Here is a 16,579-nt window from a genome sequence, read left to right on the forward strand (position 1 = left end):
AGTACATTATCTATTTAGTTTTACATTATAATGGCAGTCATTTTAATAGCTAACTGAGATTCAGTTTGAGAACACGTGACATGGCGTGCGGGATCTTTCCTACTCGGCGGTTTTTTAGACAGTGTCTTTCACAAGCGGTCAGTGATGGGGAGTTTATCGAGGAGATTATGCGGCCGAGTACTCGTAAGTTAAATATTTCTATATTTCAGTGGACTTGGTATAACTTAGTAAGTGTGAGTTATGGACTTCAAAGTTTCATTGCACTTGGAATATCTGACTGTGCTTTCAGTGATTAATTTTGTGTTCCTATACGAAGTGTAATCTGCTTATGTGAGTTGAGGCAGTTGTGAACTTTATTGACTAGCCGCAGTTGATATGTATAGTCACGTAAAATGGGTTTGTCGCGTGTTTTTCGCAACAACTACTCAGAATAAGAAACGTTTGCTTACGTCGAAATGAGTAGAAGCCAACTGCACAATCTGTCGTTGAAAGTTTCTATTGATTCTCGTGAATTGGTGTTCACTTGAATGAACTTCACTCAAAAATCTACATCTACATGATTACTCTGCTATTCACAATAAAGTGCCTGGCAGAGTGTTCAATGAACCATCTTCCAGCTGTCTCTCTACCGTTCCACTCTCGAAAGGCGCGGAGGAAATAAGAGGACTTAAATTTTTCTGTGTGAGCCCTGATTTATCTTATTTTATCGTGATGCTTAATTCTCCCTTTGTATGTGGGTGCCAACAGAATGTTTTCGCAATCGCAGCAGAAAACTGGCGATGGAAATTTCATGAGTAGATCCTGTCGCAACGAAAAACGCCTTTGTTCTAATGATTGCCACTCCAATTCACGTATCAGGTCTTTGGCACTATCTCCCCTATTTCGCCGTAATACAAAACAAGCTGCCCTTCTTTGAGCTTTTTCGATGTCATCCGTCAGTCTCATCTGACGTGGATCCCACGCCGCACAGGAATACTCCAGGATCGGGTGGACAAGTGTGGTGTAAGCAGTCTCTTTAGTAGACCTGTTGCGCCTTATAAGTGTTCTGCCAATGAATCCCAGTGTTTAGTTTGCTCTGCCCATGACTTTATCTATGTGATCGTTCCAATTTAGGTTGCTTATAATTGTAATCCCTCAGTATTTAGTAGAATTTACAGCCTTCAGATTTGTGTGACTAATCGCGTAATCGCAATTTAGCTGATTTCTTTTAGTACTCATTTGAATAACCACACACTTTTCTTTATTCAGGGTCAACTGCCACTTTTAGCACATTACAGATATCGTATCTTAATTATTTTGCACTTCACTTTGGTCATCTGATGACTTTACAGGACGGTAAATAACAGCATCATCTGCAATCTATCTAAGAGGACTACTCAGAATTTCTCCTGTGTCGTTAATATAGATCAGGAACAATAGACGGCCTATAACACTTCCTTGGGGAACTTCGGATATTCCATCGCTTGAACCTTGTCCCGCAGTTACGCAGGCGTGTTAATGGTTAAGGGGTGGCTGGATGCCCTTCCTGCCGCCACCCCGTACCCCCCGGGATGGAATTAGTGTACCTCAACTGTCTGTGCCTAGTGTAATCCATGGAATAGTGCGAAAGTTGTCTGCGAGCCGTGTAACTGAGGCGGAACGTGGGGACCAGCCCGGTATTCACCTAGCGGGATGTGGAAAACCGCCTAAAAACCACATCCAGACTGGACGGCACATCGGCCCTCGTCGTTAATCTGCCGGGTGGATTCGATCCGGGGCCGGTGCGCTTACCCGAGTCCAGGAAGTAGCACGTTAGCGCTCTCGGCTACCCTGGGGGGAACGCCGGATATTACTTGTTTTACGCGATAACTTCCTGTCTGATATTACGAACTGATACCTTTCCGACAGGAAATCACGAATCCAATCGCACAAATGAGGCGATATTCCATAGGCACGCAGATTGGTTAGAAGACGCTTGTGAGGAACGGTGTCAAAAGCCTTTTGGAACTCTAAAAATATGGAAGCAATCTGACATCCCCTGTCGATAGCACTCGTTACTTAAAGCGTATAAGGTGTGTTCCTCATTCGATGCTCCGCTCGCATTGCATAGTACTCAATAACTATTGTGTAATTGTTTTTATTTTGAATCCGAAATCCATGTGAGGATCCCATTCTCTCCTATGTTCACTTTAGTACATAAACGATGAGTGTCTGGTTTTGTCAACCTCATCAGTCCTACAGGATTCAAAGAGTAATTTTCTTAAGTATTTCTAATACTTTTTCTTGCGTTTTTCTTTAGTTAAATGTATAAACTTTAAAGAGCGGATGTACACCCACCCATTAGATACCCCGAATCAGGCAAACAAATTAGGCAATACATTTCCCACCGTGATTGAGTGATACAAATGCTGCCGATTCACATGTAAAATCTACGATAGTCGATACAGATCTCTTCAAATACGCTGTAGCCCATAGCAATTTTGCCTGCTTCAAACCGAGATACTGACCGGACTCCCTTCACAAGTGAAAACCTCAGTGGATCCTCGACCAATGAGACTGTATTCTACATGTCGGACCGAGCGAGGTGGCGCAGTGGTTAGACACTGGACTCGCATTCGGGAGGACGACGGTTCAATCCCGCGTCCGGCCATCCCGATTTAGGTTTTCCGTGATCCCCCTAAATCGCTCCAGGCAAATGCCGGGATGGTTCCTTTCAAAGGGCACGGCCGACTTCCTTCCCCGTCCTTCCCTAATCCGATGAGACCGATGACATCGCTGTCTGGTCTCCTTCCTCAAATAAACCAATCTACATGTCGGTCATTCGCGATTTGCGCGAAATTAAATGTACTGATATCATGTGTCTTCCTCATCTCCAATCGACTGCCAATCAGACGACCAGTACAAGGTTTGGCGACATCTCATTCTCGTCATACTATATACGACTACATTCCCCGTGGTGACGGAGTGCTCTCTCTCGCTCTCTCTCTCTCTCTCTCTCTCTCTCTCTCTCTCTCTCTCTCTATGCCTCCAGTAGGGCAGACATCGTTAATATAATTGCTAACATGTGTATACTCAACTTTATCTTTTTTTTTGGATTTGGTCCTGTAATATTCGATTAAAATAGATCATTACTTACCAGATCAATGATTAAGGAATGTATCTGGCTGTTAATCAGACAATCATCTCAGTCAATTCTGTTTATTTCTAATAAATAATCAGATTTCACAAGAAATGTTTTAACAATAACTGAAATGAATAAACTGATGCATTGGCAGAGTTGGATAAGGAATTTGGAATGATAATTCTAAGTTAACATTTACATTTACGGAGGACATGCTATGATTGAGATAGGATTGTATATAGAGATATAAAATGCTTTAGAAGGCCAAACGTGTGCATGTGCTGTCGGAGTTAAATGCATATTGAACTTCTAACTGCAAATAAGTTTTTGAAATGAAGACTGAAATTACTGAACATTGTTACAAAAACTTCCCTTTCCTATGGTGCATTATACTGTTGTGGCTGTCTCACCGTACATATAATCTGCAAGTGGTGGCTGATTATCTGAAAAAATCATTAATTGGCTTGGTACCAACAATTCGTCTTTGCCTGTGTCTAAGTCCAACTCAGATGGATGAGAGTATCTTGTCTTCAATGTGCGGAAGTTTCTAAGGAGCCTAGGCATGGAGAAAAGTAAATGTGGAATGTGAAGTGGCTATCTGCAGAGCGCTTCCGACAAAGTAAACTTTCAGCTGTATGTTTTTCGTCATTACGTAATTTTCATTAACAGTATACTAATTCTTGCACATGTAAGTGCTGACCAGTAAGATATTGTCTTAGAAGATGCTGGCCATTTCTTACTCAAGTTTCAGGCGGTTAAGCAGTTAAAAGAACCTGTTTATAATGGAGCTTCAAAATGTGTACGATTTATTCGCTCGCACTGTCTACTTTCGTGCTGTGACCAATATGATAGGGTCTCTGAAAGCTTTTTCGCGCTCTCCATGTCCACTTCTAGAGTACTTATACGAAATAATAAGAGCTATCTTCACGTTCCTTCAAACACTCAGTTTGGCTTTACCTGGTCAGGTGTCGGCGTCTCATGAAATACAAAGAAGTTCCAACTCCATGTTCCCATTCCAATTTCTAAGATTTTGCCATAGTAGCTAGCTTTTCTAGGAGAAGTTTGACTTCGTGTTATTTCCCGCTACAATAGCGGTTCTTCTGGGTCTCTGGCCTTCATGAGGAATGCACCCTGTGGACAGAACTTGTTAAAAACTAACTGTATTGTCCTGAAAATCTTGAAGATTTGCTCTACATTCTCATACTCCAGGCGCTGGGTGCCAGTTTGGCTTTCTTTTCTCACTCCTGCGCCACAAAACATATCTCTGGCCAATATTACATGCCTTGCATAGCCCTTCACATGAGGAGGTGGTGGGGGTTAGCAGGAACTTTTTGAAATGTGCTGGGGGTGGACTCCCTGGAGTTGTATGGGCTACAGCATGTCCTCACACTCAGCGGCATTTAACCTGTTTCTACAATGCCCTCTCATTTAGCTACACATGCAATTTAACACGGGAAATTAAAATTTAAATAGTGATGTGTTGTAAATCACTAGTACTAATTATCCAGTGGGGATTAATTCATTTCCATTTAATTTGGCTCTACTTTATGGGTTTTGTGTAAGTTACAGGACAGTTTGTTTCCAATGGTTCAAATGGCTCTGAGCACTATGGGACTTAACATCTGAGGTCATCAGTCCCCTATAAGTTAGAATTACATAAACCTAACTAACGTAAGGACATAACACACATCCATGCCCGAGGCAGGATTCGAAGCTGTGACCGAATCGGTCGCGCGGTACCAGACTGAAGCACCTAGAACCGCTCGGCCACAGCTGCCGGCCGACAGTTTTTTTTTAAATTGTTATGTAACACTACACTTTCCTCCTCTTTTTAAATATATACAGCGGCAGTAGCGCTCAAAACTTGTTGTAGTGTAAATGAGTCAAATAATTTTACCTAATGTGGCACTGGGATTGTGTGCTGACTGTTTGCAGAAGAATAGGGATTTTGCTAAAGGTACATGTCATACGCTATTATATTTCCTATTATCCTAATAATCCATCGCACTCTGATCATTTTCCTAGCTAGTGTGAAAAGTTAGCTTCATTTTATTAAACAACATGATATTCAATTTGGGTACCATCTTCCTCCACCCAATGCTTCTGCATTAGCTAAATACATGTGAGTGGCACCAGAATTCTGCTCTGATTTGCTTGTTGAGCTCTGCACTTCTCCATCCTCTACCCCTCATACCTCCACGTCCTACATTTTCAAAATTGGCTATTTCTTTTCTCTGTCACATGGCTCATTGATTTCCTTTTCTACCACCGACACTTGGCTTCCAGAATTGAGTATTACACTGTACTACATTGCCGTCCACGTCACATATATTATTGGATATGCTGTGTCCTCCGGCCTGTTATCGAAGTTCTTGATTCCTGCTGCTAGTGTGTCGTTTCATTTGTTGCACTTTACACATAGGGCCTCTGGTGGCTTTACCGTCGCTACTGCCCCTGTAAATAGTTAACTTCTTACATTGTTCTTTTGTGCTCCAACGTACTTCCCCTATTTCGTCTCTCTCTTCTCGCTGATCGCTTCGTCTTCAATTGTTTCTCTTAAAATCTATTCGATACTGTGGCCCCTATCGCCTATTATCATTGTGCCTATCCCCACCGTTCCCATGTCTCTATGGAACGTGCCTCACGCTCGACTTTTGATTGTTTTGTCGCTAGTTTTCTGGTGAAAAATGTGTCTGTATGAGGTTCACAGAATCCCTTCGTCCTGTACAATAATTATATCCTAATTCTTGTAATACGCGTTAGAATCTTCATAGGACTTGCATGTTTCTTCTTGCTACTATGATTTCCCTCTGTATCTGTTGCGACAGTTTCGCCAAACAAATTCGAATTAATTCTGTTGGCTCATATGGTAATCTAAGAATTGATTTCTGTCGACCATCTCCTTGAAATATTGTATTGACTGCTGCCACCTCGATTCAGCAAAATCCTCCATCATTGGTATGAGAGAAGAGCATATCATGTAACAAAAGGTCGAGCTGAGTTTCACATGATGCGTTTTAAATCTGTGCTCATTTGTTGTCAATGGCTTTTCCGCCCGAAGGAAATTTTTTATATTCGAACTCAGAGTGCATTTAAGAACTCAGTAGCAAACCGATGTTAAGGAGATTGATTTGCAATTATGCTGGTCCGTGCCCTTAATTTTCTTATGTACAGGAGTCACCTGAGGTTCTTTCCAGTCGCTTGGGACTTTGCACTGGGCGAGAGATTTTCGATAAATGTAACCTAAGTAAGGCGCAAATGCAGCAGAGTGCTCCTTGTGAAACCGAATTGGAATTCCGTCTGGACCTAGTGTGTTAATTGTTTTCAAGTGTTTGAGTCGCTTCTCTACAGCACGGATGCCTATTTCTATGCCCTCCGTGTAGGAGTCTGTGTGACAGTCAGACATCTACATCTAATAAACCTATTTCTCAAGCCACCTTACAGTGCATGGCAGCGGGCACGCTGTGCCACTACTAGTAATTTCGTTTCCTTCTCCACTCACAAACAGAGCGATTGAAAAACGTGTGTCTATACATCTTCATATGAGCCCTGATTTCTCATGTCTTATCTTTGTGGTCCTTAAGTGAAATTTGTACTTTCGGCATTAGAATCGTTCTGAAGTCAGCTTCAAATGCCGGTTTTCTACATTTTCTCAATAGTGTTCCTCGAAAAGAACGTCGCCTTTCCTCCAGAGGTTCCCATTTGGGTTCCGGAAGCGTCTCCGCAACACTTACATGTTGTTCGAACCCACCCCTAGAAAATGTAGTAGTCCATCTCTTAAGTAATTCTATATCTCCCTTTAATCCGACCCGGTACGGATCCCAAAACCTCGCGCAGTAATCAACAAAAGGTCGCACTAGCATCCTATATGTGGTTTCCTTTTCACGTAAACCACACTTCCCGTAAATTCTCCCAATAAGCCGAAGTCGACCACTCGCCTTCCCTGTCACAATCCTCACATGCTCGTTTCATTTCATATCGCTTTACAACAGTATGCTCACATATTTCAACGACGTTACTGTGCCAAGAAGGATAGTTCTAATGCGGCATCCGGACACTACGAGTTTGAAGAGTGCAGAAAGTTGAAATTAGCAGTTCACATAATACGCAAAAAACAGGTGATTTCTCAAACTGGGGAACAATCAAGAATGGCGTGCCGCAAGGTTCGGTCTTGGGTCCTCTGCTGTTCTTAATATATATTAATGATTTGCCATTCTGTATTCATGAAGATGCAAAGCTGGTACTTTTTGCCGATGATACAAGTGTAGCTATCACACCCAACAGACAAGAATTAACTGGTGAAATTTTAAACGATGTTTTTCAGAAAAACATTAAGTGGTTCTCTGCAAATGGGCTCTCATTATACTTTGACAAAACACAGTAATACAGTTCCACACAGTAAATGGAATGACACCATTGATAAATATAGACTTCGATCAGATATCGGTAGCGAAGGTAGAATATTCAAAATTTCTAATTGTATGCATTGATGAAGGGTTGAACTGGAAAAAAGACAATGAGGATCTGCTGAAACGTTTGTGTTCAGCTACTTATGCTATTAGGGTCATTGCAAATTTTGGCGATATACATCTGAGTAAATTAACTTACCATGCCTATTTTCGTTCTCTGCTTTCCTATGGCATCATATTCTGGGGTAGCTCATCATTGAGTGAAACAGTGTTCATTGCTCAAAAGCGTGTAATCAGAATAATTGCTGGAGCTCATCCAAGATCATCCTGCAGACACTTATTTAAAGAGCATTTTCCGAATTTGATTATTACGCCCCTGATGCAACACTATTCGTCTGTCTAAGTTCTCATAACTGCTCTTCTTCTGCTTCTCTTCCATTCGTCTCATTTTTTCTTACATTATTGCTCGAGTTTTCACTGTTCTATTTTTCTTTCATTAGTTCATCTAAAGATTCTCTATTCCTTTAGTTCATGTGAGCATGAACCTCCTTGAATTGAACTAAGTATAATTTCTTCGTGCTTCCATGGGTTTACTGGTACGGTCTTATCAGAGACTGTTTCATTGTGTGTTGATAAATATTTGATGGTGAGGGTCAACTTTGGTATTAGATCCATAAATCTGTCTAAGGTAATCTTCTATGAGTCAACGTTCTTCTGGACAACCTTTGCTTCTTCCCTAACTGGTCTTGATTGTTTTGATTTTCTGAAGTTTGGTATCCTCTTACACCCACCGTGATTGCTTTAATAACATGATCATCAATTTGTGCCTCTCATTTGTCTACGCGAACGTCGAGTTTCTTATTTACTGCCCTGATTTGTTTTTCTATGTTCAATCATCCTGTGAATGTTGCAGTCCTTATTTCCGTGCTTGTCAAGAAAATACGAGAGGAATTGCACCTTATGCAAGAGACTGTTTCAATTTGTTTTCACCTGTACATGCGTCCGCAGCTCGTGGTCGTGCGGTAGCGTTCTCGCTTCCCACGCCCGGGTTCCCGGGTTCGATTCCCGGCGGGTCAAGGATTTTCTCTGCCTCGCGATGACTGGGTGTTGTGTGATGTCCTTAGGTTAGTTAGGTTTAAGTAGTTCCAAGTTCTAGGGGACTGATGACCATAGATGTTAAGTCCCATAGTGCTCAGAGCCATTTGAACCATTTTGAACCTGTACATGCTTCAGCATATTTTCCGCTATCTTCACTGGATTTATTTGTTTGTTTTTCTTTTGATAAACTGTTATTGCATCTGAACTATGAAAAAAAATTGTACAAAATAGACAATTTGAAAATAATCGCTCATTTTACAAGTGTATATACACTCCTGGAAATTGAAATAAGAACACCGTGAATTCATTGTCCCAGGAAGGGGAAACTTTATTGACACATTCCTGGGGTCAGATACATCACATGATCACACTGACAGAACCACAGGCACATAGACACAGGCAACAGAGCATGCACAATGTCGGCACTAGTACAGTGTATATCCACCTTTCGCAGCAATGCAGGCTGCTATTCTCCCATGGAGACGATCGTAGAGATGCTGGATGTAGTCCTGTGGAACGGCTTGCCATGCCATTTCCACCTGGCGCCTCAGTTGGACCAGCGTTCGTGCCGGACGTGCAGACCGCGTGAGACGACGCTTCATCCAGCCCCAAACATGCTCAATGGGGGACAGATCCAGAGATCTTGCTGGCCAGGGTAGTTGATTTACACCTTCTAGAGCACGTTGGGTGGCACGGGATACATGCGGACGTGCATTGTCCTGTTGGAACAGCAAGTTCCCTTGCCGGTCTAGGAATGGTAGAACGATGGGTTCGATGACGGTTTGGATGTACCGTGCACTATTCAGTGTCCCCTCGACGATCACCAGTGGTGTACGGCCAGTGTAGGAGATCGCTCCCCACACCATGATGCCGGGTGTTGGCCCTGTGTGCCTCGGTCGTATGCAGTCCTGATTGTGGCGCTCACCTGCTCGGCGCCAAACACGCATACGACCATCATTGGCACCAAGGCAGAAGCGACTCTCATCGCTGAAGACGACACGTCTCCATTCGTCCCTCCATTCACGCCTGTCGCGACACCACAGGAGGCGGGCTGCACGATGTTGGGGCGTGAGCGGAAGACGGCCTAACGGTGTGCGGGACCGTAGCCCAGCTTCATGGAGACGGTTGCGAATGGTCCTCGCCGATACCCCAGGAGCAACAGTGTCCCTAATTTGCTGGGAAGTGGCGGTGCGGTCCCCTACGGCACTGCGTAGGATCCTACGGTCTTGGCGTGCATCCGTGCGTCGCTGCGGTCCGGTCCCAGGTCGACGGGCACGTGCAACTTCCGCCGACCACTGGCGACAACATCGATGTACTGTGGAGACCTCACGCCCCACGTGTTGAGCAATTCGGCGGTACGTCCACCCGGCCTCCCGCATGCCCACTATACGCCCTCGCTCAAAGTCCGTCAACTGCACATACGGTTCACGTCCACGCTGTCGCGGCATGCTACCAGTGTTAAAGACTGCGATGGAGCTCCGTATGCCACGGCAAACTGGCTGACACTGACGGCGGCGGTGCACAAATGCTGCGCAGTTAGCGCCATTCGACGGCCAACACCGCGGTTCCTGGTGTGTCCGCTGTGCCGTGCGTGTGATCATTGCTTGTACAGCCCTCTCGCTGTGTCCGGAGCAAGTATGGTGGGTCTGACACACCTGTGTCAATGTGTTCTTTTTTCCATTTCCAGGAGTGTATTTTGTAAAATGAATTCCTTAAAGGTTAACTAGCAACAACAATTTTTCAGAAGAAAAATAAAGAAAAAAACCCAATGAAGATAGCATAAAAAGTGCTGAGACATGGTTGTGTGAAAACAGAACTGCACATGTTTCTCACATAAGGTGGAATTCCTCTCCAAATTTTGCGCCCTAAAACACTAATAATCATCATCATCATCCCCAAATTTCTGTCTTTTTATCTAGATTCGCAATATTTTTGAGTCGTTCCTCCAATTATTGGAACTGTGCATTCCTTATTTCCTCACTTTTCTTGAATCACTCTTCATTTATTTCCCTACTTTTCTTGAATTGTTCTGCAGCTAATTTTTCACTTCTCTTGAATTTTTCAGTTAAGAAACTCTGTAGATCGAATGCTGCCGGTTGTTGAGGTGTAGGCCTAAGAGTTACATCACTATGTGCTGCGTGTTCGTGGGTTACTACTTCGTATATCTCCGCTGCTAGTGCAATTCCTATATTTGTTTCATTCCTAAACTCAGCTTCTTAAAATATCTCTCCATTCTGTGCCTAACTTTGTTCATACTCTACATTCGTTTCACTTTGAGATGCTTCAACCCATGGCTCACTAAAATCTAGCGTTCTGTTGCTGCGCTTGTATTTCTAATCCGCTGTCCGCTATTCCTGAATGAACCCATACTTCTCTTTTTAGTTCTTTCAGTGTCACTAAATTCCTAGTTTGTGCTCTTGTGAATTTCGACGTGCCCTGACAGTATCTCCGTCTTTAGTACAACTAATGCTTGAATAAAATATGATAACCTTCAATAGAAATGCTCAAATCCCACATACACAATTACAATTCACATCTCTGCCGACACAAAACGCACAAAAATACACAAACAATAGAAAACATATAAAATCTCCTGCATAAATTCAATGATGATCTTCAGAGGGGCAAGGATTGACATACCCTTACCTCCTCCTTTAGCTGAAATAAAACACATGAAATGATAACACATAACATGAACTTAAAACTTACTGTAGTTAATTTGAGAATTATCAAGACAGCATCATTCGTCATTAGTAAGTTTTGATTGGAAACAAATGTTCATCACTTTCTAACTGGGGCGTCAATAGTTCGCAAGAATCCTGAGGAGAGCCACCAGTTTGTAAGCTTACACCATGTGTAGGCCTTGCCTATCAAGTGGGTGAAGTTCTTTAATTGGACACTTTGATAAAATACTTTAATTTAGTTGTGTTATATTTGATTCAAGTAAATCATAACTCGTCAGACCAGTGCTTAAGGAAAGCACGTGGCTATTAAATCAAACAATGATTTCAATGAATTTGGTTTATTGCTCACAAATGATCAAATTTCATAAGAAACAAATTTAACAGTAATTGAAACCTCTAAATTAAAGCCTTGGAAACTTGCGTAAACAATCTGGAAAGATAATTCATTTAACACGTATATGATCAGAACATTTACATTCATACAGAACTTAACCTAACTGCCATAGCTTAATATATCGAAATAGAAAATACTTCGGAAGTATTTTCGGAGTGGAAAGCATGTTGAAATTCTAACTGCAAGTAAGTCTTCGAAATAACGGCTGGAATTACACCAAACAGTTACATAAACTTCCGTTTATCCTATGGTTTGCTTTGCTATTGTAGCTGGGTCTCACCATACTTAGAATATGCAAATGGTCGCTGAAATGGCTGCAAAGTAAGAGATTGGCCCAGTACCGACAACTCATCTCGGCCTCTATGTAAGTTCAACTAGACCAGATCAGAGTCTCTTATCCCAGATGTGCAGGAGTTTTTAAGAAGCTTGGACTTGGAGAAGGTGAAATCTGGAATGGACTACGTGCAGAATGTGTCCAATAAGGAAAATTTACAGTAATGTGTTTTATGAGGCTGCATAATTTTGATTGGCATAATACTAATTCTTGTGACTGTCTACGAATAACATGACTTACAAGACGCTAGTCTACTTTGTTTACTCGAATATCGGGTGTTTAGCAAGTTAAAAAAAATTATTTGTTTTTGTGCTATAATACTTACGATTACTCCCTCTCTCTGCCTACCTCCAAGCACTGGCCAGTGTGGTTGGATCTCTGGAAGCACAGTCGCATTCTTTACTCCCATTTCCAGATTATTTATGCGAACGAATGGGAGCGCCTTTACGTTACACTAAACATTCAGTCGGCATTTCACACGCTACAAAGGAGCTCCAACATCATTTTCCTGTTCCACATCATAAGATGTTATCTTAACAACCTGCCTTTTTCGTCAAAATTTGACTTCTGGCTGTTTCCCTCTACAATAGCGATTCTTCCAGGACTCTGGTCATTATTAGACCAGCATCCCACGACTACAGCTTGTTAAAAACATACTCGATTGTCCTGAACATCCTAGAGATATACTCTGCATTGTCTGACTCTAGAGGGTCAGCGTCAGCGCAGCTTTCTTTTCTTACTTCCGTTCAACAATACACAGCACTGGCATGTATTTACTTGCCTCATGTTTTCCTTCACACACAGAGGCGAGCGGTAATTCTATGAATAGCGCTGGGGAGAGGGTGATGGGTGGAAACCTTGGGCCTTTATGGCCTACAAAAGGCCCCTTGCCCCCAGTGGTATTCAGCCTGCTTCCACAGTGGCTTCTCATTTAGCTGTGCACACAATTTAACACAGGAAATCAAAATCTTTGCAGATATGTGTTGTTAATCACTATTATTAACTCATATTTCTTTCTCCAGTGGGGATTTATTTATTCTAATGTAATTTGACACTCTCTTATGGGATTTATAGAAGTTATACGACATTTTCATTAAAACAGTCGTGTAGCTTACTATGAGAGGCAAGAAGTGAGTGTGCTCACCAGATATACAATGGGCTTGTGCATTTCAAGACCTGGTACCATATTTTTTCTTCCTCCTGAACATTAGACACAATTAGATATATGAAGCTAGGAAAATGTATATGAACTGTTATATTTAGCTTTGAAAAAGTTTGCACGTGAATCAAGGTACATGTGCAGAATATGCTGCGTGCGTTGTCTTCCCACCCAAACAGTCCGGACGACTCCGTGGAGAAAACTGAAAATTTCCCCATGGAGATATGATGTGGTACTGTTGATGTGTGTCCTATTTCAGTAATACGTCGATGAGTGAAATTTTAGTCTGTGATCAAAACGTTTTGCTTATTTTGTCTCCCTTGGTACAGAAGCGATGTCTACGATAACATAATGTTTTGTAATTGTTGTTGATAACTGTGCTAGATTGATTGATTGGTTTGTCGGAGGGGACCAAACAGCGAGGTCATCGGTCCCATCGGCTTTGGGGAGGATGGAGAAGGAAGCCGGCCGTGCCGTTTCAAAGGAATCATCCCTGCCTTTGCCTGAAGCGATTTAGAGAAATGACGGAAAACCTAAATCAGGATGGCCGAACGCGGACTGGAACCGTCGTCCTCCCGAATGCGAGTCCAATATACTAACCACTGCGCCTTCTCGCTCGGTGCCAGTACTAGAATCTGGTTAACGAATGTATAAAGAAAACTTAGAATCGCAATTTACTTCAACCACAATGCTTATCACACGCAGTGGCCTCAGTGGCTTGAGCACACCAGCAAACAGACAAGAAAATGTTTTGATGTTGCCACTCTTCTCTACAGCTTTATCAATACGATATTACTGGTGAATGGTACATCCAAGGTCTACTTTGCGACATTCACAAAATAGTGCGACCAGTATTTTCAGTCTCGAAAAATGGAAACATTTAGCTTAGAGACGGAAAACTGTTTGGTAATGACTTAAGGAATGGCACAGTAACAAGGTACGAAGACTACTATTAACAAGAACAGCTTCCTAGTGCCTCTACAAATGGAAATGATCGTATGACGTCAGTGGCTGGGAGTTCCCAGGCGGGAAGGTCAGCCGCCAAGTGCAAGTCTTATTGAATGCGACGCCACAATGGCCGACTTGCGCGTCGACAAAGGGGATGAAATGATGATGAAGACGTCACAACACCCAGTCCCTGAGGGAGAAAATCTCCCAGTCCCGCCAGGAATTGAACCCGGCCCCCCTTGCCTAGGCATGCCAACGCGCTGACCGTTCAGCTACTAGGGCGGATGCCTCTACAAATAAGTAACCCTTAATGGGTACGTATTTCTAGGGATTTAGTTCGTCCACGGGTGTTTTAATTCAGCGAGTTATCTGAGCATCCCATGAATATTAGGCTGCTTCAGTACCTGATTTTCCTACTTGTGATTCAAGATAGACGAAATATGTGGTACAATGTTTCTACAAACGTCAATAAAGTCGATGCTGTTTTGCGGACTTAAAGGACGCCTCTCATTCCACCTATAGTTTCTTCTTCGCTTTATGATACACAATGGCCAAAGAAAGTGTGACCAACCAATGGCAACATGTTACGTAATTCACTTTAGGATTCTGTACTTTATTTCTAATTTACGTTTTACTCCCCTTAAATTTATTTGTGGGAGTTATCAAAGATCACATCAACGATACATTTACTTCGTTATCTACATGACTACTCTACAATTCACAATTAGCTACGTGGCAGTGGGTTCATCTAACAACCTTCAGACTGTTTCTCCGATGTGCCACTCTCGAACGGCCCCTTAAAAACGAACGCTTAAGTCTTTCTTTGAGAGCTCTGATTTCTTTTATTTTATTACGATGACAATTTATCTCTGGGTAGGTGAGTAACAACATAATATTATAGCTTTCGGAGGTTAAAGTTCGAAATTGAAATTTGGTGATAGAATGAATAAGAACAATCTCTGAATTTCTAAGCTGAGTTTTGATGTATATTGTTCTTGTAATCTGTTCACGTTCTGGCTCTCTTATTCTAAGCCACTTTATCGTGTACTACTTCATAGTTATAAGTACCGTCGCATTTCAAGTCTACAACAATGTGCTTAAGGACAAATATGAAGTGACAGCTACCGAAGAACTAGCCCACATTCATTATAATCACTCGTGTCGTGGTATCTCGTAACGTGTAGTACAGTATCGTGTCGTAAACTTGGTGTACAACCATAGTCTACGCAGGAACTAATTACAACTTCATGATTGAGTGGGGAGGCAGTTTAGGCGGGGTCGCCGATTTTTAGGCAGACATCGCAGAGGGCAGCAAGGTTCCAGGAAGCAACGAATAGAGTCTGGCACCACCAGTGAGGGGCTCTTTATTAATGGGCTCCACGGAGCGAACAGCCATCCACTTTATCGGTTATTCAATTAGGGCATTGCTGTTAAATGGTCGTAGAGTGAAAAGTAAGTTACCAAAATTAGATTTCACCTCGTGCGGTAAACGTAAATCTCACATCTGAGAACAAAAGCGGGTCACATTTGTCTTCCGCAACCGGAAGAGCCAAATGGATCCACAGCTGCTTATTTTTAATCTGCTTCTCTTATTAATCGACGGTGTGTGGTTACATTGATACTAATGATCTGACTCGGAGGTTAATGGCTATAATTATGCCAAATTTCGTGACGAAATGTATATACTGCCTCCTCTGACCAAAACCTTTGTAAGTAAAAAAATGTACATAATTTACCTCATATAATTATTGCTTAAAAGATAAGGGACCTTTTCATATCGTCAGTATTCCATGTATCGCTCAAATTCACACACATTAATATTGTTGATGAAATAACTCACTCAACTGAAGCTAAAAATTTAAAAAAGAGTCATGCCGGCTATGTTTTTTTTTAAGGTGAGTTCAAAAAAATCTAAGTGTATCAGCTATTTTATGCAATTTCTGTACCTAGCATCCATCATATCAAAATAATAGAAGGTAAAAGAAGTTTTGTAATACAATTCTTTGTGAACTCTGGTATACTTTGTTATCACCTAAAGTGAAATTATAATCTGACGAACGTTCATGCTTCTACTACAAAGCAGGACTCCTGATTCTTTGGGACTGTATTGCACACATCAGTTTAAAGAAGGGTAGCACGTTTTGTATTATCGCAAAATATGCGAGAGAATGCCTCTGAAATGATACAGGATTTCGTCTGGACATTATTAAAAGATAGGTGTTTTTCGTTGCGACGGAATCTTCTCACGAAATTCCAATCACCAACTTTCTCCTATGAATGCGAAAATATTTTTTTGGCACTGACCTACATGGGGAGAAACGATCACGACGATAAAATAAGGGAAATCAGAGCTCGTACTGAAAGATATAGGTGTTCGTTCTTTCCACGCGCTATACGAGATAAGAATAATATCGAATTGTGAAGGTGGTTCGATGAATCCCCTGCCAGGCATT

Source organism: Schistocerca nitens, chromosome 3 (assembly GCF_023898315.1).
Source record: "Schistocerca nitens isolate TAMUIC-IGC-003100 chromosome 3, iqSchNite1.1, whole genome shotgun sequence".
Lineage (NCBI taxonomy): Eukaryota > Metazoa > Arthropoda > Insecta > Orthoptera > Acrididae > Schistocerca > Schistocerca nitens.